The 27561-nt window shown below is 38.9% G+C and overlaps 1 long non-coding RNA gene across 1 annotated transcript; it reads right to left on the bottom strand.

Moving 5' to 3' along the window:
* Positions 1 to 27407, bottom strand: LOC118219454. The gene is made up of 4 exons (XR_004763776.1): positions 26651 to 27407; positions 26509 to 26562; positions 14647 to 14761; positions 1 to 241 (listed from the first exon to the last, which is right to left on the bottom strand). It is a non-coding gene; the product is annotated as an uncharacterized LOC118219454 (long non-coding RNA).
* Between the last annotated feature and the right edge of the window lie 154 nt (positions 27408 to 27561).

Here is a 27561-nt window from a genome sequence, read left to right as displayed (position 1 = left end):
GGGTGCAGTCTCTTCGGGTGAATTTTGAAATTTGATGTAGTTGCCAGAGTTCCAGATATTATTACTTTCTTTTTGGTGCACAGTTGACACTCTGCATGGACCTTCCCATTTGGTGTTTGAGAGATGATGCTGAAGAACTTTCCGTCTAATATCGCAGATCCAGGCTTGGTTCCATCTGTGTTTGTTGATGGTTCTGCTTGAACATCATCTCCTTGATGAGACATGTTGTCCACCTGGCCACCTGTAGATGAAAAAATTGTATTTAGCATACTTGCATAATAGGCCTTTTAAATAATTAAATTGTTAACAAAATTATTAGAAAAATTAAATTGTATTTTTAATGTAATGTAATTTAAAATATTTTTTTTTACAAATGGACAACTTTTATTTTCATAACTGGGAGCTATATTATCTGCCAGTAATGGTGATAGCATCATTGACTGTGCTATGTATAAACTGAACCAGGAGATGACGCCCTGAATCACAGAAATGCCATTATCACAGTTGACATGGTGATACATAACAGAGTATAGGCTAATGTTGTTCAAGGGAAGCTAGCCACTATTCATTTTAAGTGGCTCTCATCAACTGAGCAACAACTTGTCATGGTTCTGTGGTTTGTCTGTGTTTCCCTTTTTGGGCCGCCAGATGGCGGCACCAGTTTTTAGTTCTGTTCATTTACCCTGTTTAATTGTAGTATTGTTTTCAATTATTCAATTATTGTTTTTTGGTTGTCTCGTTTTCCCTTCCCTCTCTGTGGCCTGATTGTGCATTGTGCCCTGCTGTGTCTTGTCAGTGTCTTGTCTATTTAAGTGCTTGTCCTCCCTGACTCGGGTGCTGGATCCTTGTGTGTGTGCTTCTGATTGTTTCTGCCCTGCGTGTTTCCTCCTGAGAGTAGCTCCCCGTGTCTTTCTGCCCATGTTCCGTTTTACGTGCTTTTTGGATTTTTGGATTTTCTTTGTTTCCTTTGTTTCCTTGTGTTTTTTAGGAGTTGCCCTGCGAGGCCTTTTGTTCTCTTTTGTTCCGGATTTGTTAAGTAAAGTCTTTGTTTCTATTCCGTTTGGAGTTTTGGGGTTTTTTTGCCCTCACTCTGCGTTTGGGTCCTAACTAGAGCCCGACCGATATATCGGCCATTATTTGACTTTTTTGACGACATCGGGATCGGCAGTTATGCAGCCGATGTGTCCCGATTTTTAAATAAGTATAATAAACAAAAAAAAACATTGATTATTTATCTGTACTTGTCTGTTCGAATGTTGTAATTGCTATTTACTAGAATTATCCAGTAGAGGGAGCTCTAATACAAGTGTGAACTGCAGCAGCTGACGCGCTATTTGTGTAATAAGACGTTTGTCACTCGTGCCTCATCCAATATTCTCCACTGCAAGACTTGTCTGCACAGATTTGATTGCCGCAATAAAGGTATGTATATTTAGTGAAAGTTTTTAATTAAATGCGTTTATACGACCACTATGTTTATCAATCCTCATTATCAAGCGAGCGAGCTAGCTAACATATTTGGTTCACTTTAGCAAGCTAGCTGGCTAGCAAGCCTTTATGAAGTGGCAGTGAGCACATAAGCAGCATAGGATCTGCATTTCCAGAGGACATCGCTGTATTCTCAAATAAATAAACAGCCAAAATAAAATGGTGATTGAATGCATCACACATTTGTTTTTTTATCTGAGATAATGATATTAGCTACTATATGATGCTGTGTCAGTGGACAACGCATTATTGCAAGCGAGTGTGTCATCTAGTCACGCGTCATCGTAGCAAGCTAACCAGACAGTAAAAACGCCGATAAAACACTTCTAACGTGGATCATTTTAAGCCATGTTATCTAGCTTTGTCATGATAACATGAGAGAAGGATTGCTGTTGGAGAAGTGAATCAACCAACAGTTGAAAAAAAGCGCATTGTAGTTTTTTTCACGTATTTCATCCAGTCAATTTAATTTCATCTAACGTTACACTTGATTCACTCATTAGCTCCGCTAGATAATGTCCTACTCTTTGACACCATGTAGTAGAAATAAAATAAGAAAATATAATTCATTTAACTTACTGAGAATATATAATAAGAAATAATGAGGCTGTGTCAATAGCTAATGCGTTATTGCGAGCGAGTGTGTCATCTAGTCACGCGTCAGAGCGCATTGTAGTTATTTTCACCACCGAATTCTTATGGAAAGGGAAGCTCGCTAGATAAAGCCTTACTCTTTGAGATCATGTAGTAGGAATAAAATAAGAAAATATAATTAATTTACTGAGAATAGATACTAAGAAATAATAATAACAAATTAATAACAACAACAATGATAATATTCATAAAAATACATGTTTGAAACTGGAAAACTGATTTTTTTAAATTAATTTTTTTATAGATGGCTGGAAAAGAAAGGAGTAAAAGCAAGGTGTGGAGTTATTTTGATTTCACACACTTAAAGATGGTGTTTATATATATTCTTTTATATATATTCATTTATATATATATATCATCTTTTACATTTTTTTGTTTATTTTTATTTGTTTGCTTAAGTTAAATGTTCTTAAATATAGAAACTTTAATAAAATATACGTTTTTCAAATTGATTTGGAAATGTTGCACTTTGTGACAAAATATTTGTCAAAACATCGGTAATCGGTGGGCTAGGACTCTCCAAAATCGGGATCGGCATCGGACCCAAAAATCTGGCATTGGTCGGGCTCTAGTCCTAACCACCCACTTTCGTGACACAACTAAGTTAGGGAGTGCAAAGAATTAGATGGTCAGACATGTCTTGATAAGGTTATCATGAACATAAAATGTGTACAAGCTCCCAATCTCCCTCTTCTTATTAGCTACCCAACTGACAAGCTAACTTGTTAACCACTAGCTATGCACCAGCCTACAGGGCTCCAGACTAACTTTTTACATTGGGGGCATTGGTACACCTAACTTTTTCATTTGCACCAGCACATAATTTAGGTACACCCAAAAGATTGCAGCTCATTCGTATCACTACAATCAGCAAAATGTATCTACACAAAATTCAGGAACTCTGCTTTGCTCGAAGGACTGCATAATTTATTTTTATCGCAAAATGTGGATCATAACACAGCTACATTCGCAGTTTATACTGCTCACCCAACTCTGCGCAGATCAGCACACCTCTGTCTGCCGTGACTCTGTCTGCTTTTTCAATACAACAAAACTCTGCCTTCTAAACAGCCATCCGTTGTCAGAAGAAAATCTAACCCACAAGACAACATATTTTATAGTAGTTTGTTTAAGAATTTGAAACATTTTTAAAAGTAATTTTAAAGCAAATGGACTGCAGTTAATGTTGAGGCCTACACTGCTCCGGCTTCACACAGCTCCAGGTCTGCTCTTCAATTTTTTTCAATCCATCAAAAATCCTGCCTTTTAAACAGTCATCCGCTGATAGAAAAAATCGAATCCATAAGACAACATATTTTATAGTAGTTTGTTTAAGAATTTCAAATATTTTAAAAAGTACTTTTAAAGCAAACACTGCATTACCTGCTGGGTGACACAATGTGTTGGAATCCAAAGGAAGTGAAAAGGAGGGGAAACAGTCAAGGTCTTTTCTTCACCATGAATACAGAAACTAAAACATGGACAATACTCTTGGTCTTACTCCTAACAAGTTGCGAGTCTGAGCAATACAAATAACAACAGATGCTCACCAGGGTTGATGCTTTTGCACCAGGAACATTACCCCACGCCTTTGCACCTGGAACATTTCCTCAGGCAGACCCTTACTACACCTGTTCAGACTGGGAAAACTGGAATCACAGACACCTGTCTACACTCTGAGACTTCCTCTCAATTTGTCTTTATCTGTCTGCTATGTAGTGGCGACATAGACACAAATCCAGGACCAGCCAAGCCTATAAAATGTAAGAACAGCTATGTAGTCTGCAAAAAAAGGATCACAATAAGAAGTAAAGCTATTAGTTGTGGCTCCTGTGACAAATGGACACATGTAAGATGCACCTCAGGTTTTATGACCAATGACAGCTACGCCTTGCTTTGTCAAAGTGGGCAAGAATTCAACTTCTGCTGCAACAACTGTGTTTGGGACATGATGCCATTCAGCACACAGTGACATTTACCTACCCGCCGCTGAGTGCAGCATCAATGATATCCCACTTGAATACAGATTATCTGTCCGCCATCTAATCTAAAGGTCTAATCTGACGATACCAGGATACACACTGGTCCGTAAAGACCGTAATCGGGAAGGCGGTGGTGTTTGTATTTACATCCGATCTGACAGAGTGTATTCAGTGCGTGAAGACATCATAAATAAAGACACTGAATCACTCTGGATTGAACTGCTCCTTCCTCAGACCAAACCAATCCTTGTTGGTACTTACTACAGACCTCCAAAGCAGAATGTGTCAAGTTTTCTCAAACATCTTGACGAATCTCTGTCAAGAGTGAATCAAACTGCTGAGGTGATAGTAAATAGAGACTTTAATATTGATCTCAACAAAAATTCCAGCAATAAGAAAGCATACGATGATACCATCAAATCTCATGGGCTTAGCCACATGATTAAAGAAAATACTTGTTTCAGTAAAACATCCTCTTGCCTAGACCACATATTGTCGAACTCGCCCGATAAGATCATGAATGCAGGGGGGTTATCAATTCTGGTCTCCGTGACCACCTGCTTACATATTGTACATAATTGTACATATTGTAAATTTTCATCACACAAGAACATTACTATTCGTTCACTAAAAAATTATAGTCCTTCCATCTTGGTTTAGAAATTATCTGCCCTTGATTGGTCTTGTGTCACAAACTGTAGCAATGTCAACAAGGCATGGTCTGCATTTAAAGAGACCTTTGTTTCTGTCATTGACACTGTTGCCCCTTTAAAAGAAGTTTGCATTAAACAGAATTCTGTCCCATGGCTAAATTCTGAAATTCTTCAAAACATTAGAAAACGCGACAAACTGTTGCACAAGTTTAGAAAAAGTATTGAAGTTCATGCAATGTATTGCAAACTTAGAAATTTAGTGCAACGAGATGTTCGCAAAGCCAAATTCATTTATTTCACTTCAAAAGTGGATGAATGTAAACAGAATCCCAGAAAACTTTGGGAACACCTGAAAAATCTTGGCTATTCTAAGAAAGCTGTCTGTAAATCTAACATTGTACTTGAAGTTAATAACAAGAAATGTTTTTCTCCACGGAAGGTAGCCATGCTTTTAAACAAATTCTTTACTGAAATAGCCTTAAATCTTGTGAAGCGTCTGCCATCTTGCACTGGAATTTATTCCTGTTTTTCAAACAAAATGAAAGCTTTTCATGGAGCCAATGTTGTAGAAAAATTCACGCTTTCTCCGGTCAGTGAAGAATTTGTTAAAAGACAGCTGGATCAATTGAATGTAAACAAAAGCACTGGGCTCGATAGCATATCTGCCAGATTCTTGATACTTCCAGATACTTTTTCTGATACCATGAATGTTAGCAGCGGGGTCCCCCAGGGAAGCATCCTTGGACCGCTCTTATTTTTATGTTACATAAATGATATGATCCAGTGTATCAGTCCTTATTGTAAATTGTTACTTTACGCTGATGACAGCACCATAATATTTTCTCACCCTGATCCAGATATCATTGCTTTCAAATTGAGTAAAGCCCTGGAATCTTGTCAGATTTGGTTCACAGACAACAAACTGACAATAAATATCGACAAGACCGAATGCATCCTGTTCTGTTCCAAATGAAAATTTAGGAAGGTGAAAGAATTTAAAGTGCAATGTTCTGGTCACTCTGTTCTGGGTTCAAAGTCTGCGAAGTATCTGGGGCTTGAAATTGATCAACATGTTTCCTGTGATCTCATAGCAAAATCTGTTGTTTCTAAAGTTAATACTCGCATCAGGTTTCTGTACAGACAATGCAGTTGTTTTGACCTGAAGTTAAGAAAGCTCATTTGCTCTGCATTGATTAGCTGTCAATTTGATAATTGTGCTCCTGCCTGGTTCAACGGTGTCAGTCCGCACTATAAAAAGAAACTGCAGGTGGCTCAAATCAAAACTGTAAGATTTATTTTAAGTTGTGGCCCGCGTACACATATTGGTAAGGAGGAGCTTTCCAGTCTAGGTCACCTGTCAGTTAAAGATCGTGTCAAAATCATGTTTTCAGAATCACTCAAGGCACAGATGCTCCTTATCTCTCCAATAATTTTGTTAGATTGTCTTCCGTTCATAGTTACTTTACTAGGCATAGTCTATTCAATTATGTTGTACCCAAGATTAAAGGCATCACATCAACCACATTTTATTTTACTGGAATCCGAGACTGGAATGCCCTTCCTGACTCAATCAAAATGGCCAGTTCTCTTAATGTATTTAAATATTGTTTAAAGTGCTTTCTCCTTGCCCAGTGATCCTTGTTGACTGTTGTTGTTGATGCTGCGTGTGTGTGCGCGCACGCGTGCGTTTCTTTGTATTGTAGACCTTTTTTAATGTAGAGATCCAGATTTGTATATTTGTTGTATATTTAGTTATGTCAATAGTCCAGTCTAGGACCTCATTAAAAATGAGCCAGCTATTGCTGGCTTAATGGGTAATCCTTGCACTCAATACTTTACAAGTTCCTCATTTTAACATCTCACTTTTTACAGTAGTCCTCCTTGTATTGTTTTAAGTAAGTGTATCTGTTCTATTTTGTAATTTTTATATGATGAGTGCAAATAAATCAAATAAATTTTTTTTTTAAAATCAGGCGAGTTTGTTTACACTGTCTTGCCCTCCCGCAGACAGCTCAGCTGCCAGTATCCCTAGCTGGCTAGCTGGCTCACTCACTTCTTTAGCCGCACATGTATCGATTGTTTTTATCTTTAGCCTTTACTTATGGCTTTCAACATGTGTACATTCTAAAAGTGAGAAATATTTTATATAGTTATTGCGGTTCAGATAAAATGTTAACCTTGACGGACAGTCCACTGCACTGGTTGAGGCAGGAGGAAGCATGTGCTGGCTTGCTTGGGGGGGGGGGTTGAGTTTTGGGTGGAATTTACAAAAATGATGAATGGAACACTAAATTGATTATCAAAGTGTAATTGTGATTACACTTTGAATAAAATAATATGTAATGACATTAAAAATTGCAATAAAATAAAAAGCAATTAAATGAAATATTGCATCAAATGAAACTATTAAATATTGCCTCAAATAAAATGCTATTAAATATTGTATTTGACATTTACTAATGTATAGTTTAATCGATTTGACGCACTGCAATTCCTCTTTCAATCAGTTCACTGCTGCTTTTACTACCACGTTTATCAATTCGATGCAGTTTTCGTCACCACTTTTATCAATTAAATGGAAGTTTCACGTTTTCCCCAAATGTCAATCTAATTATCTCACTCGTGTGTGGAGCGAAAACTGGCCGGTTCCGATCCACGACTGATCGATTGGTTCACCCCTACTTATTACATCTGTTAAACCCATAGACTCTATAAAAATAGGTTAAACCCCATGAAAATTTGTAGGAGTGTTAAGCCTGAGGTCCCGTATGATCGCTATTGAAATTGTACCGATTGGCCAGTTGGTTGCAATGTAGCGATAAATATAGTATTGGGATGGGAGGTATGCCATCCAGCCAAGTTACACCTTGGCAGGGCATGCCCCATACCTATCCAGCACAGAGAGTTTGGCACTTTTCAGGTTCCCCACAGAAATAACCACAACAACCACAGACTCTCAGCCCTTAAAAATATGAATTTTTGTACATTCTGACCCCATTTCAACAGACAGAATTCATGAAAAACTTCACACATCCACACAATAAATCCCCAAACTAAGGAGATTTGGCGTTCTCTCCTTTTCCCCCGCCACAAATCCTTCTAGCCCACAAAGAATGTGTCTCCCCATTGGTCATTTTACGTACATCAACCAATAAAAACATTAGATCCAAACATAAAGTAATGCACATTTGCACGCACATTTAAAACGGTACAATTTTGCAGCTCTGATGTCTGCTTCCCTTGTAGCTCACAGGGTAGTGACTTTGCTTTTTTTTTTTTTTTTTTAACTGTTTACAGGGACTGACAGACCCGGGTTCAATCCCCCCTCTAACTGTAGCAAATCTCTAACTCATTACACTGGCTTCCTGGCTAACTAAAAATACAACATTTAAACTATTGCTTTTGTATCTGTAAAATCTTTCTGAGACAGTTCCACTTTCAGCATTTTCACTGCATTTAACATTAGCTACCTTGCTAACGACAGGACAGACCGACTGTATAACAGTACAGACGGCTGTCAAATTAAACTCTACAATCAGTGTTGCACATTGGTCCGGTAGGTAACGTTACTGGTCCTATAGAAGCTGGCGCAAGATAATCACTGTGAAATTAATAAGCACTAAAATAATAAAATACACCCAAATACACAGACAGTTCCGCTTTCGCCATTTTCACAGAGTTTACCGTCAGCTAAAGCAAAACTGAAAATGGACCACATCGTGTCACCACCATGATTTCCTCTACCAATTTCGCTGCCAAAGTTCGTACTATCACGTACAATATAAGCCACATTCCATGGAAACCTGCCATGAGAAGTACTGATATCAAAATTACGCCAAGTTACAATAAACAATATTGCCTACCTTAGCTAACACAAGTTAAACATTCTGTGTTCCAAAGCAATGCTGCCACCCAGTTCTTCTTCAAAAGTTGGCCCTGTGTTTTTTCATCTTACCATGTCAAGAGAATCTGGTCATTCAAAACATATGTGTCATATGGAAGAGTGAAATGGCAATCATTTATAGTGGGAATAATCTTACTAAATAATTGCATCTGTTTTACAACAAGTTTTTTGTAATGACTACACAATATATTTTAAGAATTGTGTACATGCAGTGCTTTGCGTGTATGGGAAGCACATCTTCAATGAAATGCATGAATGAAATAGTTTTGTTGAGAAAATTCTGTTCAGAAGAAGATATGTTATTGTTTAACATTGCAGAAGACATACTATTGTACTAGGGACACTGTATTCTGTGTAGTCTATGTGGATGTATGTATGTACGTATGTATGTGTGTGCAGCATGTACAATATTGTACACACAAATGTTGAACATATTGAAGAGGTTGTACCTTTTGTAAAAATGAACTTGACAAGCAAGCATAAGGATATCCTTTGTGGTGTGTAAATGTTCATCAGCTGTTAAGGACATCCATTTAAATGATGTGTTCTTCTATGGGGCCATTTTTTGTTGTGAAACTTTGATGTGACACAGAGAAGTTTGAATGAGCACAATGTGTTCAGATAGTAAGAAGAGAGAACACAGGGCCAACTTTTGTTCAGGCAAAAAAGTAAAAATGAATATGCTATTTTTAAGTTTGCAGTGAAATTGAGAGATCCCGTATATATCTATATACAACAGGTTAAACTATGCATGTCCTGGATAAAAACCTCCTTGACCATAAGTTCATGGAATCCAAGGGAGGATATGTAGAACTACTAAAGATCTGTGAAGCAAAAACTAAGCCATGTACCCAATGTCTAAATTATGCATTGCTGTAAATCACAACATAATCATGTATTTCACTACAAATCAACTATTTAGACTCAAGAAACTCACTGTTGCATCATTTTCAAGTGGGAATTCCATCAGTACAGTGGTCTAACATTTCTAGGGGTCCAGAAACATATACAATATCTCTCCAAAAATGGATAAAATGCTTTTTGTCCATTATGATGCATATAAATCCTCCTTATGAAGATTTAAGATGAAACATTGATATCAGATGAAAAAAATAATGCAACAACTTTATCACACTATGTGGTACAGTACCTAAATTTGTAATCATTAACTCTCGTAAGTTTTTCTGTACTCTACAGTATGTGATGTTTTCTTGCATGGGGATGGGACAACATTAAAACTATTCAACCGTCCACCATTTTTTTGACAATGTTCCAGTTGAGGTCACATCCGGTGCATTAAACACAATTAGCAACCTAACAAACACTTACATTACAGTGTGAAATTTCCTCATTATAAAATAACACTAACCTATTTATAGACACTCAATTTCAAACAATAATGTATATAACCAAAATATTTTCAGCAGTAACACTTACATTTGGATGATGAAATCTTATCTGTGTTCAGTAGATAGAAACAGAGACAGAATCAATGCTGTTGTTCCCCTGTTCTGACTTCCAGAAAACAGTATATCAGCTAGGTCTATCACCAAACATATGCCTTTGCCATGCTCAGAAGTTCTCAAGAATAATATTTTCCAAGAAATTGTGAAAGTCATTGATAAAGTGTCTTTTAATGATACCACAGACTAAATGTGTGATGCAGCGATAATGAGACAAAACTTTCAGTTACGCTGAGCTATATAATGCTTTTCCAATAGTAAAATTATACATATTATACATTGTTAGAAAGCTTATTCTGTCAGCTATTGGACAGATTAATTATTGATCAAGCCAGATTGTAGTACAAAGGGCGACAACACCGTAAACAACATATGTAGTATTACGCACAGCTATTTTGGAAGGTACCCAGGCGTCACAAATGAGCATATATTTCACAAATGTATTGTCCACAGCAATATATGATCACTCAGTCTCGAAAGGGACAACTCTATGCGTAAAACCAATGGTAATGTTGTATATTTATTCCATATTTAATCCCAGATATTGACAGTGGAATGACATGGTATATTTTTTAAACATATTCCTCTTGTTTATTTCAGTGTTCAGTGAGCAGCATTTTTCACAGCTGTACTGGCGTACCTTTGGCTATTGTTGACTTTATCTTATTGCTACGACGGAATATGAATTTTTTGTGGTAAAAGAATGTTTTCATGTATGTCCAGATAGACACTATTGTCCACTGTGTCGTGCGCTTAGAAACTCCGTCTTCGGCATAATTGTCCTGAATTGTCTACTAAAAAAGCTAGAACACGGAGTTTATGTTTTCAAGTTATAATCTGGTTGCAGGAGCACAGAATTTTTGAATTGAGCAATTTAGGCACGCCGACCACTAGGGGCTAATATTCTGAGATATTATCCCAGGAGGTCCTACCAAATAACATTTCCTTGGTAAATAACTATAATTATAATAATATACACGGTACAATATTGTTTCCCACTCTGGGTTTGCCTCCTATTGTTTTGTTAATTTGTGTTAAATTAGACATTCCCAACAAGAGGATAATTCTCGATCCTCCTAACGATTTCATTTTCTTGGCTTTCAAGCTTCGCTAACTCCAGGTTTCCCTCCTTTTGTGAAGAAAGAAAGTCAAGGCACCTCCACACAAGTTGTGTGGTACATATAAAAATTTTAGTTGGAGATAGTGAGGCCTATGCTTCTCCGCTGAGAAGCAGATAATATAAACGCTCCACATTCCCAAAAGGGTATAACGGCACTCAAATGGCCAATTGTGCCCGCAGTCATAAATAGTAAAAGTATTCAAATTAAATCAATGGTCACACAAAATGAAAACAATATACACTTAAATGAAGATAGAAAAAGTTGGAGCAACGGCCCCCTTTAAAATAGTCAAAAAAATATTTATGCAATCAAAAAGGCATCTAAATTTCCTTCCCACTGCCCTGACCAAATAAAGTGTCCATTTTAGGTTTGTTTGGAGGCAGAGAATTGGACGCTGCATGTGCAGATAGTGCAGGTGGAACTAACTTGATCTGACTCCTGTGAATCTACAGTATAATGCCCTGCAGTCTTACTGCTGATGTTACCACTAATAGCAGGAAGTATGGTCTGGACCAGATTGAGTGGAAAGGTCCTTTCTTAACCATTAATCGTTTGTTTTACAAAGAGTTTAATCTTAGATATTGACGTCAGGGCCCGTTGCAAGCTGGAGTTCGTCATCACAGTTGGATCTGGGAAAAGATTGAGAGAATGTCTTGCTATACATAAGTCACCCATAACATACAATTCTCCACCTTTTAGGCAGAGATCTCCAGGTGTCCTCTCTGGTCAACCTATCAACATTAAGTTTGAAGTTCTGTTCTACATCACTTTCATTGGCATCAATCCTCTGTCTGCCAAATGCTGCAGAATCGCCTATGTGTCCTCTCGTCTGAGGATGAGCTCAATAAATTATCAACATATTGTATTATGTGTGACTTTAACTTTGGCAATCCTCTATGTATTCTAGCTAAAGCGAAATTAAACTATGTTGGGGAATTATGAAAACCCTGGGTTAAATGAGTTAAAGTCCAACACCATTTCTGAGAAAAAAACAAAACAAATGCACAATCAGAACTACAAATCAAAAGAGCTGGCCGTCAGGCCAAACTGAGCAATCGGGGGAGAAGGGTCAGGGAGGTGACCAAGAACCCGATGGCCACTCTGACAGAGCTCCAGAGTTCCTCTGTGGAGATGGGAGAACCTTCCAGAAGGACAGCCATCTCTGCAGCACTCCTCCAATCAGGCCTTTATGGTAAAGCGGCCAGACAGAAGACACTCCTCTGTAAAAGACACAATGCAGCCCAAAAGGCACCTAAAGGACTCTTAGACCATGAAAAACATGATTCTCTGGTCTGATGAAACCAAGACTGAACTCTTTGGCCACAATGGCAAGTGTCACATCTGGAGGAAACCAGGCACCGCTCATCACATGACCAATACCATCCCTACTGGCAGCATCATGCTGTGGGGATGTTTTTCAGAAGCAGAAACTGGGAGACTAGTCAGGATCAAGGGAACAATGAACGGAGCAAAGTACAGAGAGACATCCTTGATGAAAACCTGCACCAGAGCTCTCTAGACCTCAGACTGGGGCGAAGGTTCACCTTCCAACAGGACAACGACCCTAAGCACACAGCCAAGACAACACAGTAGTGGCTTTGGGACAAGTCTGTGAATGTTCTTGAGTGGTCCAGCCAGAGCCCAAACTTAAACCCGATCGAACATCTCTGGAGAGACCTGAAAATAGCTGTGCAGCAACGTTCCCCATCCAACCTGAGCTTGAGAGGGTCTGCAGAGAAAAATGGGAGAAATACCCCAAATACAGGTGTGCCAAGCTTGTAGTATCATACCTAAGAAGACTCGAGGCTGTAATCCAAAGGTGTCTCAACCAAGTTCTAAGGGTCTGAATACTTATGAAAATGTGATATTTCAGTTTTTTATTTTTAATAAATTTGCAAAAACTTCTAAACCTTTTTTCGCTTTGTCATTATGGGGTATTGTGTGTAGATTGATGAGAATAAAAATGAATTTAATAAATTTTATAAGAAGCCTGCAACGTAACAAAATGTGGAAAAAGTGAAGGGGTCTGAATACTTTCCGAAGGCACTGTATTAAATGCCAGCATACTTAGTGTGTAATGAAGAGCTCTTTTTTTCTCCTGTTTCTAAATAATAATAATATTTCATCGGTCACTGAAATATTTTTTAGAAAAAGAAAATGTCAATCTTCCCTCGGACTGCAGACACATGAGAAAACAAGTCTAGGGGGTCACTTTATAGAGAATTTAAAAGGCTCCCTTTCCTTTTAGTTGCCGTGGCAGTGTCTCACAGAGTTGCAATCTCAGCAAGTCAGAAGTCATCAGGAGAAAATGTCTTACATACTACTTTTTTCCTGTTTAACTTTGAGTTTAAACAAATCTTGTCTTATCTTAGATTTTCCTCTATTATATTAATTCATATAGTATCATTTCAGTAAATTAATTTAAATCAACTACACCCTTTCAGTTGTTAATAAGGCTTAATACCTGTTTCTATCTACTAGTTTCTTCTGAAACCCTGTTCTGGATGTACACCAATGTACCAAAATATAAACAGCAGCCATACCACCCGATGTGGTCTTACGTCCCCAGCCCACCACAGGAATTCCTACCTGTGGAATTATTTACCGTAATAACATAGCAGCCCCACCTCCTTGTGAGGTCTTATGCCACAGGATTCCTACCTATGGTCTTAATTGCCGTATTGAAATAGCAGCCAGAACCCTGCTCTGGTCTTACACCCCCGCCTATAGGACTTTTTAGCATAACACACATGCACGTAATACTATTTAGCTGTGCTTCAATATCAACAAACCATCAAATAAATACAACTATATCTAAAAAAAGGCTTATTGGGTCACTCTCATCTTAACAACAGAATAAGAGGAATTCCCATAACCTAATGAGGGTGGTATTTTACATTTTCTCACCTCTCTTTGGAGTCCTCAGGTTCTGTAGCCAAAATGAGAGATTATTTACAATCCCACCACTGCCACCAAAAGTAACTGTAGGAATTTCTTAACAGGAGGGGATGTAATGGATATCAGTAAGGATTCAATGGGGTACACACCAGGTTTTGTGGATTCAGGGTGTAAACAAACCATGATTCATCAAAGCTTGATTCGGCCCGAGGCATTGGTGGAAGCATCATGGGTGTCAATAAGATGTGTCCATGGGGAAATTCACGATTATTCATCGGTACCAGTGAAAATTCAACATGGGGGGAAGAAAGCGTAAAGTAAAAGCTGCGGTTAGCTCTCGCCTGTTGCATCCCCTTGTAGGAATTTCTTAACAAAAATGATGGTGTACGCTGCAGCCTACTTGGATGTTGTAATCATCTTTAGCGACACCTGGGAACAGAATGTGTGGGCGATGCTTGGGTCTCTGAGGTGTGTGGGGCTTACCGCCAACCCAAAAAAGTGTGCAGTTGGATAGAGGGAGGTACGGTATCTGGGGTACCAATTGGGGAGTGCGCAGGTGCTTCCCCAGGTGGATAAGACGACAGCGATTGCAGCCTGCCTGCGACCCAAGACAAAAAATAGGTTAGACGGTTCTTGGGACTGGCAGGCTACTATAGAAGATTTATTTCAGCATTCTCTAAGCTGACCAGTCCCCTGATCAATCTGACACGAAAGGGTGCCTCAGATCCAGTCCAGCGGACGGACCGGTGTTAGCAGGCGTTGAGAGGGTAAAATAGGCTTTCTGTGGTGAACCGCTCCTTCATACACCTAACTTTGCTCTGTTTTGTCTGCAGACAGACACATTGAACAGCAGGTTGGAGGCTTTTTTGTCCCGAGAGTATGAGGAGGGTCAACCGCCCTGTGCTGTACATCAGCCAGAAGCTGTCACAGCGAGAGGCAAAGTACAGCACTGTGGAAAAGGAGTGTCTGGGCATCTGCTATTATCTCCTGGGATGCCCTTTCACTCTCTTTTGGGACCACACGCCCCTTCAGTGGCTCCACCACATGAAATATGCCAACTGCTTTGCAAACTTTATTTTATTGAGAATATATGGAAATAGATAACAGATCCCTGTGGATAGAGTGGCTGTGACGATGGCAAGATTGTGTTGTGTGGCGCAGCAGCAGCAAACTTTGTATAGGCTCTGTGTAGAGGAGGAGCTTTGTGTGTGGCTGGCCTATCACGGAACGATGTGGACACTGGACACAGCTACCCAATGACGATTTTCCTTCATCACAAGTACAGATATTGACACATTTTACTCTGATGGTAGGCTACTCGTGCTTGTCAAAAGTACATTATCCGTACCGGATACCTGTTTCATTCGAGTATTTGGCTCAACCCTAATTTTATATTAGTATTTAGGTTGGAAGTTAGTAGTACAGCCATTACGACAATAGGCACTGAGCGAAAATGCTCATTTCCATGTCTGACTTCCGTTCCGCTAGTAGAAATATGACGTCACCAGTGACGTTGCCGCCACGGAGCGCTATTACAATGATTGGGAATTGTTTATGTGTTCTGCCTGCAGTGAGACAGGAGCACTGGAATGAGACGCACACAGGAGCGACGTGCTGTTGAATCCCCTCCCATACTGTGTGTGTTTTGTTTTGTTCGTGTACCTGTGTATGTAACCCATGTGTGTTCCAGAACTGCGGATTGTGTGGTTTGTGGGGAGAAGGACTGCAGAACTTGTTACAGTCTTTTATATTGTGAGTAAGGGTTTTATAGTTTGGAGTCTAAAACACAATCTGGAAATGCTCATGTTACATGAGAAGTAGCTTGTGGATCCAAATATCATGTAGTCTGCTCTATTAAGGCAGTTAGGAGCCATTGCACTTTGCATTTGTGCTGAAAACTTTTTTGTGTTGTTAATATACTTCTGATTCAGCCTTAAAACTAATTTAGATAACTTCCATGAGGAAAAAAATGTTTTCTTTGGTCTGATTTTGGTAGTTGATCATAGAGATTTATGAATTATGAACCTGGACTTTATGAGACCAGCTAGATCTACCAAAAATGGTGTCTTTGCCGGTTTTCCACAGACAGAAAATCAACAGAAAGAGTTGATTACTCTGATAACTGATTGTATTTAAAGCTCACTAGTTTTCACAGCAATCAAATTTCCCATCATTGTATTATCCTGTACACCGACTATCAAAGACATAATTTTCAGCAAATCCAGTAGGTGCAAGTTGGTTGTCTTTTCTACTCTGACCAACTACTACGGTCAGATAAAACTGTATTTTGTCATCAAAAAGTGACTCAGGTTTATGAAAATTGTTTTTGCAGTGATCTTTTGCTATAAACTGAGGCATAAATAATTAATTAAAATTCTGAGAGAATGCTCCTTCACAATAATGTCTTTTTTTTACCTGGAAGTTGCAACATTGACATTGAGTACTCTCAAGTATTGATGCCAAGTGGGAAGAAGAAAAAAAAGAGAAACCTGAGGAGAATATGCTGATACTTTTTTAATGAAACTGCCTGTTTATGTTGCCATGTAACTTTTATTTTTTAACATTTTGTACATGTATAGGATTAATGTGGCATGTAATTTGGGCAGTTTTACTTTTGTACATTTCTGCTATTGTTTAAAGGAACATAGCCATACTTCTAAATATTTGGATACAAATAAATCACAATTTGCAGGCTTTTTGGTTGTTGTTGACCATACAGTACTTGTAAGCAATACATGCCATTTGAGACTATGGGCCCTATTTACTAAATATTTGCGGTTCTTTTATATGCTAATGCTAATAAGACAAATGGCGTTTTTCCATATTTACTAAGGTGCCACACCATGGATTTACGCTTGTAAAACGAGGAAAATGCAGCATACAAAAAATATGCGTGTTTCGGTTAATGCATATGCATTCTAGGGCGTTCTGATGGTAGAGCACAAAAATATGGAAGGAGAGAATGTAAATGTATGTCTAGCGAGTTCAAATTACAAATATGCAGGAGTAATAGGAACAACGGCACGTGTGTGTGTTCATTTTTCTGTGTTTCACTCACGACTATGTATAGGGTGATTTAATTTGAGAAAGTGTGTTGAGTAAACTACGACTTTTAATAAGAAGAGAGAGTATATCCACACACTATTTTTTCTGCTCCCAAAGTGATTTAATGGTACAATGTTTCGACCTCAAAGGTCTTCGTCAGGTACATTAACCAGAACATGTGACTGGGTGGAGATATATATAGACCAGGATGTGGGCAGGTCCATAATAGGGCCAAAGTCAAAAGAGAATAAATGTCAGCTGAACAATTAAAAAGTGACGTTGACATTCTAATTAGAAATCATATTCATAATACTGCAATAGGAACACCATGCGCAACCATAATACATAAGTACATACTACAGAGATGAATATTCATTCATCCTATATAAATTTGATCAAAAAGTATGTAATCGATAGGTGTATGTAGAGTAGATTGCACATCAAATATTGTCACTTTACAGAGCTCTATTCAGCAGTACTCACCTTACTGAACTCACATGTCCAGAAGTACAAGTGTAATTTAAAAATAACAAGGAAACATGCAGGTAAATATGGTACATAGTACAGATCACAAGAATACACCATGGTAGCAAAATAATTATAAGAAAGGTTTGATATCAAATTCTTCATTTAATCCAAAAGGAGCCATTGTGTTGAGAGCATAAATGTGATATGTCTCACGCTGCAGAAGCAAACGTTCTTGGTTGCCACCTCTTGGGGGCTTTTCCACTTTTTCGATGCCAACATATCTAAGAGCACTGATGTTATGATCGGCTTTTTTGAAATGCACTGCCACAGGGTTTCACTCATCCCCACACCTAATGTTACTGCGGTGTTTGCTGATGCGAGTGCGTAGGGGTCTACAAGATCTCCCCACATACCCCAGACCACATGGGCATTTAATCAGGTAGACAATAAAGGGGGTATTGCAGGTGATAGCACCCCGTATTTTGAGCTGCTTGCCGCTGGGGGGATGCATGTATGTTTTACACTTATTGGTATAACCACACTGAGCACAGCTACCACATTTATCATTTCCATCAGGGATGTCATTTAAGAAAGTGTGTCTGCCCTCAGGTATGTGTAACCTCACCAATTGATCCCTTAGGTTTGGAGGGCGCTTAAAAACTAAAGCAGGGGGTTCTTTAAAGATAGTTTTTAATTTGGGGTCAGACTCGACTATATGCCAGTGCTTGCGAATTATCCTTTTAAACTCAAACCCCATGGGTGAGTACTTGGTGACGCACAAGGGGAGTTCGCCTTTTTAATTTTGGCTTTGAGTTGTAGGCATTCAGTCTGTGTAGTGGTGCTGAAGTGATCAGCAGCCACATCAATCCATTCTTTTTTGTATCCCCTGTCACAAAATCTATTGGTCAACTCCATGTATGGCTTGTATGTTGTAAAGAGTGTCTGAGCTGCAAATCCTCCTAGCACGATGAAATTGACTAATAGGGAGACTTTTGATGAGATGTGTGGGATGGAAACTATCTCCTTGGAGTAAAGTATTCCTATCAGTGGGTTTACAGAATAGATCGGTATGTAAGGTATTGCCTTCAGTTTTAGAATCTTAGCCACGCCACGGGCTATTTATTACCAATATGATCGAAAAACATACAGTCTACCTGACACTTCTAACACAACCAGACGCAGAGATCCTAGCCTATAGATCCTGGCTTATCAAACCTTTCTTATAATTATTTTGCTACCATGGTGTATTCTTGTGATCTGTACTATGTACCATATTTACCTGCATGTTTCCTTGTTATTTTTAAATTACACTTGTACTTCTGGACATGTGAGTTCAGTAAGGTGAGTACCATGGGTGATCTCTCTTCCTTCATATACCAGAGATTCCATTGATTTTATCAATTAACTAACGGCCATTGACTTACCCTGTGAGGGAGGGGGGAGTGTCGGTGGACCACACGCAACTGTACAGGGAATCGAAAAGCTTATCCCTGAGGAGATAACCCACTGAGGCTAGAGGAAACGAGGAAGGGAAAAAATAAAACCGACTGACAGGAGTGAAAATTCAAACTCCCTGTCAAGCCAACGGCCAAACAGAAAACAACCCTGTAAAAACAAGGGCAAGAAACAGAGAAATAAAACACTGGGCACCGCTCAGGAACGAAAAATAGTTGGGATAGAAACCAGGGAAACCCAACATAACTGAGTCGCAGCTCAGACCCAAAACAAAAGGAAAACTTGGGGTCGAACACCGAGATACCCAAGAACCTAAGACGCAGCTTAAGAAAACAAAAAGGTAAAGCCCTAACAGTCTGCCGGCACGAAGCCCAGAAACACAGACTGAAATACAAACCTTCTATGGGGGGAACGCTTCTTGAGAAGCGAGAACAGGAGGTTTAATAAACAGGCTCTGAAATACCTTACCGGCTCAATGAAAACATAAGTTGACGCTGAAACAAGGACTGAAAGTCAGACAGCGTCTTAAATAGCCTTGCACGACGCAGGTGGCAGGAATCACGGCATAGGGAGGAATAATTGGAAACAGGTGCATCCAATGAGGTAATAATCAGGCTGGGAGGCCAAAAAACAGATCTGCACCCCAAACCCATGACATACCTGTTATGTTTGATAACATAGGTTATGCTGTGAGTTCACTATACATTGGGTAAGAGATCCAGTTGGTGATATGCATTACGTTACGTTACGTTACGCATGGAGTTTTGTGGAGCTAGGAGGGTGGCAGACGATAAATAGAAGTGGTGTTTAAAACCGAACCGTGTATGCGTGGCAGTCTTTTCCTATGTAACAATACCCACCACAGAATCTCTTCTTGTCACGTTGGATGTTGCCAGGCTTTACACCAATATCCCACACAGTGGTGGTATAGAGGCTGCCCACGTTTTTCTGAGTCAAAGAACTCCCACTATGAAACCCAGTATTACATGTATCACTGATCTTACTGAACTTGTACTGACTACTAATTACTTTCTGTTTAAGAATGAGTATTTTTTACAAACAAAGGACACAGCTATGGGTAGCACCATGGCCCCCAATTATGGCAATCTCTACATGGGTTTCTTTGAGAATCATTTTGTTTTAAATCCGGATGTTAACCTGTATTTCTCTAATATCCTTACATATCAACGCTATATTGGTGACCTTTTCATTATTTGGACGGGCACTGCAGGCACCCTTGGAGAATTTCACCAATATTTGAACTTTGCTAGTGAACATTTAAGTTTTACTCTTGAATCTAACCATACACGCATGAGTTTTTTAGATGTTCTGGTTATTAAAGAAGGCAATACCGTACATACCGATCTATTCTGTAAACCCACTGACCCACCTATCCGGTACGGATAATGTACTTTTGATGAGCATGAGTACCATCCGAGTAAAATGTGTCAACATCAAGTACTCATGATGAAGGAAAATCCTCATTGGGTAGCTATGTCCAGTGTCCACATCGTTCCGTGATAGGCCAGCCACACAAAGAGCTCCTCCTCTACACAGAGCCTATACAAAGTTCACTGCGCCACACAACACAATCTTGCCATCGTCACAGCCACTCTGTCCACAGGGATCTATTATCTATTGTCATATATATTCTCAATAAAATAAAGTTTGCAATTCTCAGATTCGGCTCAACACATTATTCTCATCATAGCTAAACAAACATTTACTGGACATTCACACGTAAGCACATATTACTGATTACAAACTGACATTTCTAGCTTCTAGCTTCTAGCTTGCTACAGTGGGGCTAACTAGCCAGTTAGCTAGTGACTACATGATATAAGCATGTACTTGTATTTCCTAACATTTTGCTCCAGAAAACAATGTCAGATAGGTCTATCAGCAATCATATGGCTTAGCTGTACCCAGAAGTCCTCAATAATAATAGTATTTTCCAAGAAATTACGAAAAATCATTGACAACGTTTCGTTAGGTGCAGCGTCACTGCTACCACAGAGTGAAAGCGTAAGTGAATGCGATGATTTTCGGATCATCAGATCAGTTTCGGAACATTTTCGGATACGCTAACCTATAAAACGCTATTCCAAAAGAAAAATTAGACATGTTATACATCGTTAGAAATCTTATACTCTCACCTACTGAATAAATTACAATATATGACCACTCAGTCTCAAGAGGGACATCTCTACGCGTAAAACCAATGGTAAGGTTGTGTATTTATTCAATATTTAGTCCCAGATATTGACTGTAGAATGGCATGGTATCATTTTTTAAAACTTAGTCTCATTTATTTCGTTATTCAGTGAGCAGCGTTTTCACTTCTGTATTGGCATATCTTAGGGCTATTGTCGGGTTTATCTCGTTGCTATGACAGAATACGATTTTTGAGTGGTGAAAGAATATTTTTATGAATGCCCAGATAGACAATATTGTCCATTATGTCATGGGTGGGGGGTGTAGTTGCAGATGAGACTGCAGGGATCGGGTACGTGTTAAATGAACGACCAGAGCGACAATGGTGGTGCTGCGAAACTCTGTATTCGGCATAGTTGTCATGTATCGTCTACTAATGGAACTAAAACAAAGTGTTTCTGCTTTTAACTCATACTTTGGTTGCAGTAGCACTGAATATCTGAGTTCAGTAATCTCGGCACGCCGGCGTGCCGACCACTGGGGGCTTTGTGCTAAGATGTTAAAATACTAACTTCCGATTAGGCCACACCCACTTCCGGTTTAAGCCCCACCCAATCCGAGTACGGATAAGGATACAGATAATTTAGTTGGTTGAACAGATGCAGATACAGATAATGGTGTACTCGCTCATCCCTAACATTTATGCTCTCAACACAATAGGCCTCAGAAGTCTGACGTAACGCAGAGCAAAAACATTGCCCATATATGGAATTCCGGTTCAAAGGGAAATTTCTCTATGGAAAAAATGAATGGATTTTCACATAACCGTCCCTGTCACAGTCTGTGATTTAAGCTGGCATTTAAAACTTGGACATTTTTATCCGGACACATTTCTCTCTTAAATGGCACTGGATCCGTTGAATTCCGATGTCGTTTTTCAACCGAAACAATTATTGTACTAACAAAAAGCTAACACTGCTGCGCATGTTATTTACGTCACAGCTCTTGCGGTTCCCTGGCAACGCTTGTGAAGCGCAAGTAGCCTAGTTATATTAAGATGTTTACAATGATTTATACAACTGTAAAAAATGGAAAATGTATAATTTATTACACTAACGGGAAACAATGGGAAGAAAATGGTTTTCGCGCATGTATCGAAACAGCTCTGTGTGTTGATGTTGTAATTGTGCGACGGGTCATCTCGGGTGGCTAACCACTTAGCTGTTAGCAACTGGCTTTTTAAAATGACACAGAATTTTTTTAGATTATAAAAAATGGGTAAAAAGCATTATTTTTTCATATACAAAAAAACGTTAAAGGAATTCGGAAATTGCCATTCATTTGTCCCATAGGGGTGTCTATTTTTTGAACCGGAAGTCTCGAAAATGCTAACGAACCCGAAGGGAATGACGACACAACTTCTGAGGCCTATGGCTCCTTTTGGATTAAATGAAGAATTTGATATCAAACCTTTTTTATAATTCTTTTTCTACCATAGTGTATTCTTGTGATCTGTACTATGTACCATATTTACCTGCATGTTTCCTTGTTATTTTTAAATTGCACTTGTACTTCTGGACATGTGAGTTCAGTAAGGTGAGTACTGCTGCATAGGGCTCTGTAAAGTGACAATATTTGAGGTGCAATCTACTCTACATGCACCTATCGATTACATACTTTTTGATCAAATTTATATAACATTCCCTCTGCAAAAGCAATCTATTGATGTCTCCTCCCCTACGTGGCTCACTTTTTCTATACCTATGTATTGGAGAGATGAGACATTGTGATTTGCCTCACATCTCTAGTCCTAATGTTGCTCCTATGTTCACTTACGTGTGTTTTTAGACTTCTGATGGTCTTGCCTATGTAGGCTAAACCACAAGGGCATCTCAGAAGGTAGATGACATCAGCTGTGGAGCAAGAGATAATACCCTGTATTTTGATCCTAGTACCTGAATGGGGGTGATTGAATGAATTGCATTTGTATGTAAAATTGCATTGGGCACATTTACCGCACTTGTAATTACCCCCTTTAACATCACTGAGGAAAGTTTTTTGTTTAGGGGGTGGCAGATCAGACTTCACCAATATATCCCTTAGGTTGGGTGCTCTCTTAAAAACAATACGTGGTGGGTGTGTTGAATATGTTCTGTAAAAGTGGGTCAGAATTTACAATGTACTAATGTTTCTTTAAAATGTTTTGGAACTCAACTCCTAGTGGGGTGTATTGTGTGAAACATTGGACTGAAGTAGTAGATGTTTTAAGCCTCTTTGTTTGTAAACATTCTGATTGGGAGGTGTGTTCAAATTTCTGAGACGCCTTTTTTACCCTGTTGTCTGGATAGCCTCGGTCTCTGAATCTGCTGCTCAGTTCTTGTGTTTGGCTCATATAGCGGCTGTCTGAACTGCAGATTCTCCTTACCCTACTGAACTGACTAACCGGAAGATTGTTTTTAAGGGGTGTAGGGTGAAAACTATCTCCTCTCGAAAAAGAGTTCCTGTCTGTTGGCTTCCGATACAAATCTGTACTGATTGTGTTGTTCTCTTTAATGATTAAAATGTCCAGGAAACATTGTGGACCAGGAGTTGTGTTTCATTAAATTCCATTGTAAAACGTAAATTTTCATCCTGATTATTTATGTAATGGCTGAAATCAAGGAGTTCTGATTCCGTCCCTGTCCAGATCAAGAATACATCATCAATATACCGACGCCAGACTTTGATGTGTGGGAGGAATGTGTTGTCCTGGATGTCATATATAAACTTGTTCTCAAAATCTCCCATGTATAAATTAGCAAAATTAGGTGAGAACCGGGACCCCATGGAGACACCAGAAACTTGTAAATAGAAATCATCCTTGAACATAAAGTAATTGTTCAGTAACACCAGTGCTGCAAGTTCCCTAATACAGCTGGTACTGGGTAAAGTATTTGGAGGATGTTGATTTAAAAATGTGTCCACAGCATCTAACCCACCCTCATGTGGGATGTTAGTATACAGACTTTCCACGTCCAAAGATACTAACAGAGCCTGGTCCTCAACAAAGTCAACATTTTTCAATGGTATCCCTTATAAAAGAGGGAAGCGTTTTGACTGCTGATTTCAGGATATGATCAACAAAATTAGACATTTTCTCTGTTAATGATCCAATGCCAGCAACAATTGGTCTATCCTTAGGCTGATCCACATAGGGTTTGTGGATTTTAGGTAGGGTGAAAAATACAGGAATAGAAGGAGAGTCCACTTTCATAAAATCAAGTTCATTTTTTGTTATTTGCGCTTCATCTAGGAATTGTTTCATGTATATTAGTCTTAAACTGCTAGGTGGGATCCCTGGGAAGTTTTCTATAGAATTTGGTATCTCCCAATTGTCTGCATACTTCAGTTTCATAATCAGTGACATTCTGGATTACGATAGCATTGCCTTTGTCAGCAGGTTTCACAATTACTGAGGAATCTGCCTTTAGTTCCCTGACTGCCTCTCTTTCAGCCTTCGACATATTATTAAAAACTTTGTACTCTCTTTTCTTACTCAAGATTATGCTTACATCTTTCTCAACAAGTCTGCAATAAGTATCAAGAGATGCATTCATGTTTTTAGGTGGCATAAAAGTGGGTTTTCCCTTAAACGGGAAACTCTCTCTCTGAGACCTTGTGGTTTAGCCTACATAGGCAAGACCACCAGAAGTCTAAAAACACGCATAAGTGAACATAGGAGTAACATTAGGACTAGAGATGTGAGGAATCCAGTAGCTTCCACGTAGGGGAGGAGACATTAATAGATCGCTTTTGCAGATGGAATGCTATTTGATTTATAGATTAAACATGCTATCCCCAAAAGGTCTTAAGGAAGAGTTTGATATAAGACCATTTCTTTGAGCCTTTGTACCGCTTGCCTGATGTCCTTGCTGTCTCATATGGTCTTACTCTGAGCATATGTTATTCTTTTTTTATGAAACTCCATGAGCTATTACTAGCTAAGTCTTTTAACTTTTGTATGTGTTTTTTATATATTCCAGATATATAATCACCTGTGTGTATTTCCCAGGACCACTTGTATGATGACCATCCGGTGACCGATGTGTAATGTTACGTATTCCAGAATCAATTAAGAAGGAGTTGCTGACGTGTCACTATTGTCTATTTGTACAGGTGTACCCACGTGACCACCTTTACCTGACGAAGACCGAAATGGTCGAAACATTGTCACTGCTCACGGATTTTAGTTAAATAAAAATCACTTGGGAGCATAATAGCAGTGTGCTGGTAGTATTTTCTTATTTTGCAGATATTAAGGTGACAATGACTATCCATTGCATCCAGACTTAAATACCAGCAGTGCATTTAAATAAACTTGCTGTGCTCATTTACATAACCAGTCTTAATAAATATCCCACTAAACTGAAAACATGCTGCAACACTAATTTGGGGGCACTGACAGTAATTTGCAGCATGCTTAGTAAATATGGCCCTATGTCTTTGTCTTCAATTGTATGTAATGTAGTGTTAATGCAGTTAAGAAATCACCTTTCGATTTTGACAAATTTAAGATTTATCTGAAAAAATTCAAGAATTTCATAGCAAACAATCAACTTTCTTATTTAAAATTCACTCATTCAGAATAAAAAATTCCTTACGAAAATGTATAATGTAGTGTAAGGTAAAATATTGACTGTTATAACCACATGGCACCTCTGGATTTGAATCATTTTATAGCCTGCCCTACAGATCAGAAGGCTGTAAAAGGCAGTTGGGAAGACAATAAAAGAGTCTTGTGACCTTTATGCCCCACCAACATACCTTATTTGGCATACAAAGGGAAGTGTGTAATGGAGTTGGTCTTACAGGTCAAAGGTTTGATTCTGAGGTAAGACACTGCCATTGTGCCCTTGAACAAGGTACTTAACCTGCATTACTTCAGTATATATCCAGCTGTATAAATGGATGCAATGTAGAACGTTGTGTAAATTGCTCTGGATTACAGTGTCTGCTAAATGCCTGTAATGTAATGTAATGAAGTGTGCATCAGTGTATTGCCCTCATCTGCAGTTTTAGGGTAATACCATAAATGGGTTACTCACTGCATATATTGATAGGTTCACTAACCAGATGTGCAGCTGCTCCGGGATAGCTATTTGAGTCAGTATACAGATGAAACCTAGTGTTATTTGATATAAAAAATAGAGGGGCCATGGTCTGGGATATTTAGGTCTCACTCACCAGATGGAGTATCCTTAGTTACGGTTCCCTGATTCAGCTGTTAGTTTTGTTACCCTAATAGACATATTTTTTCAGATATAAGTAGCTTCTTTATGGCGCAAAAACATTATTCTCAAGATTCCCGGTTAAGTGGCACCTTTACCTGGTAGGATAGAAGGACTTAGTGTCAAAGATCAACTAGATGAATGCCTGGAAGCAGTAGATAGTCTTGCTCTCTAGGATAAAAAAATCTTGCCGCCCATTATTTCAGCACACTCTAGTCAATGCACGTACACATGAACCTGTATTCACACAAACATCCACGTTACAGATTCTGAAGTAAATGGAGTCAGAAACTTGTTTTCCTCCCTGCCACCAAATTCTTACGGTAGAAGACATGCAAAAATTGCAAAGCACACATTTAAGCTTCATATTTACAACATACTCATACTATATTAAATTTACTTTAAGAAAATATAAGGATAATGTAGATGAAGTAGAACAATCGTATGTGGCTTTCTTCAGAATAATATATAAATTTAGCTTAAAGCATATTACTGAATATAAACCAGGCAAGATTCATAGTAAAACATACAGACGGGTGACAAATTGAAGTAAATCCTGAATAAATGAGTGAAAAAACATAATGAATGCAGATGCTTCCATACAGAGTTTAGTGGTGCAAAAACCATAATCACTGGTCTATAGAAATATGGACTAGGGGCAACATAGCTCAGGAGGTAAGAGCGGTTGTCTGGCAGTCGGAGGGTTGCCGGTTCGATCCCCGCTCTGGGCGTGTCCAAGTGTCCCTGTGCAAGACACCTAACCGCTCTGGTGAATGAGAGGCATCAATTGTAGTGTTGTTATGCTGTGGTGGGCATTTTCCTGGCATGGTTTGAGTCCACTTGTCCACTTTGAGGGAAGGGTCACTGCAAATCAATACAAAGATATTCTGAGTGATCACCTTTATCCTATGAGATCTATCCTGATGGGAGTGGTCTCTTCCAGGATGACAATGTCTCCATCTACAGGGCAAATGGGGTCACTGAATGGTTTGATGAGTATGGAAATGAT

Source organism: Anguilla anguilla, chromosome 2 (genome assembly GCF_013347855.1).
Source record: "Anguilla anguilla isolate fAngAng1 chromosome 2, fAngAng1.pri, whole genome shotgun sequence".
Taxonomy (NCBI): domain Eukaryota; kingdom Metazoa; phylum Chordata; class Actinopteri; order Anguilliformes; family Anguillidae; genus Anguilla; species Anguilla anguilla.
Note: the sequence above shows the minus strand (reverse complement) of the source record. Positions and strands in the feature narration are given on the sequence as shown.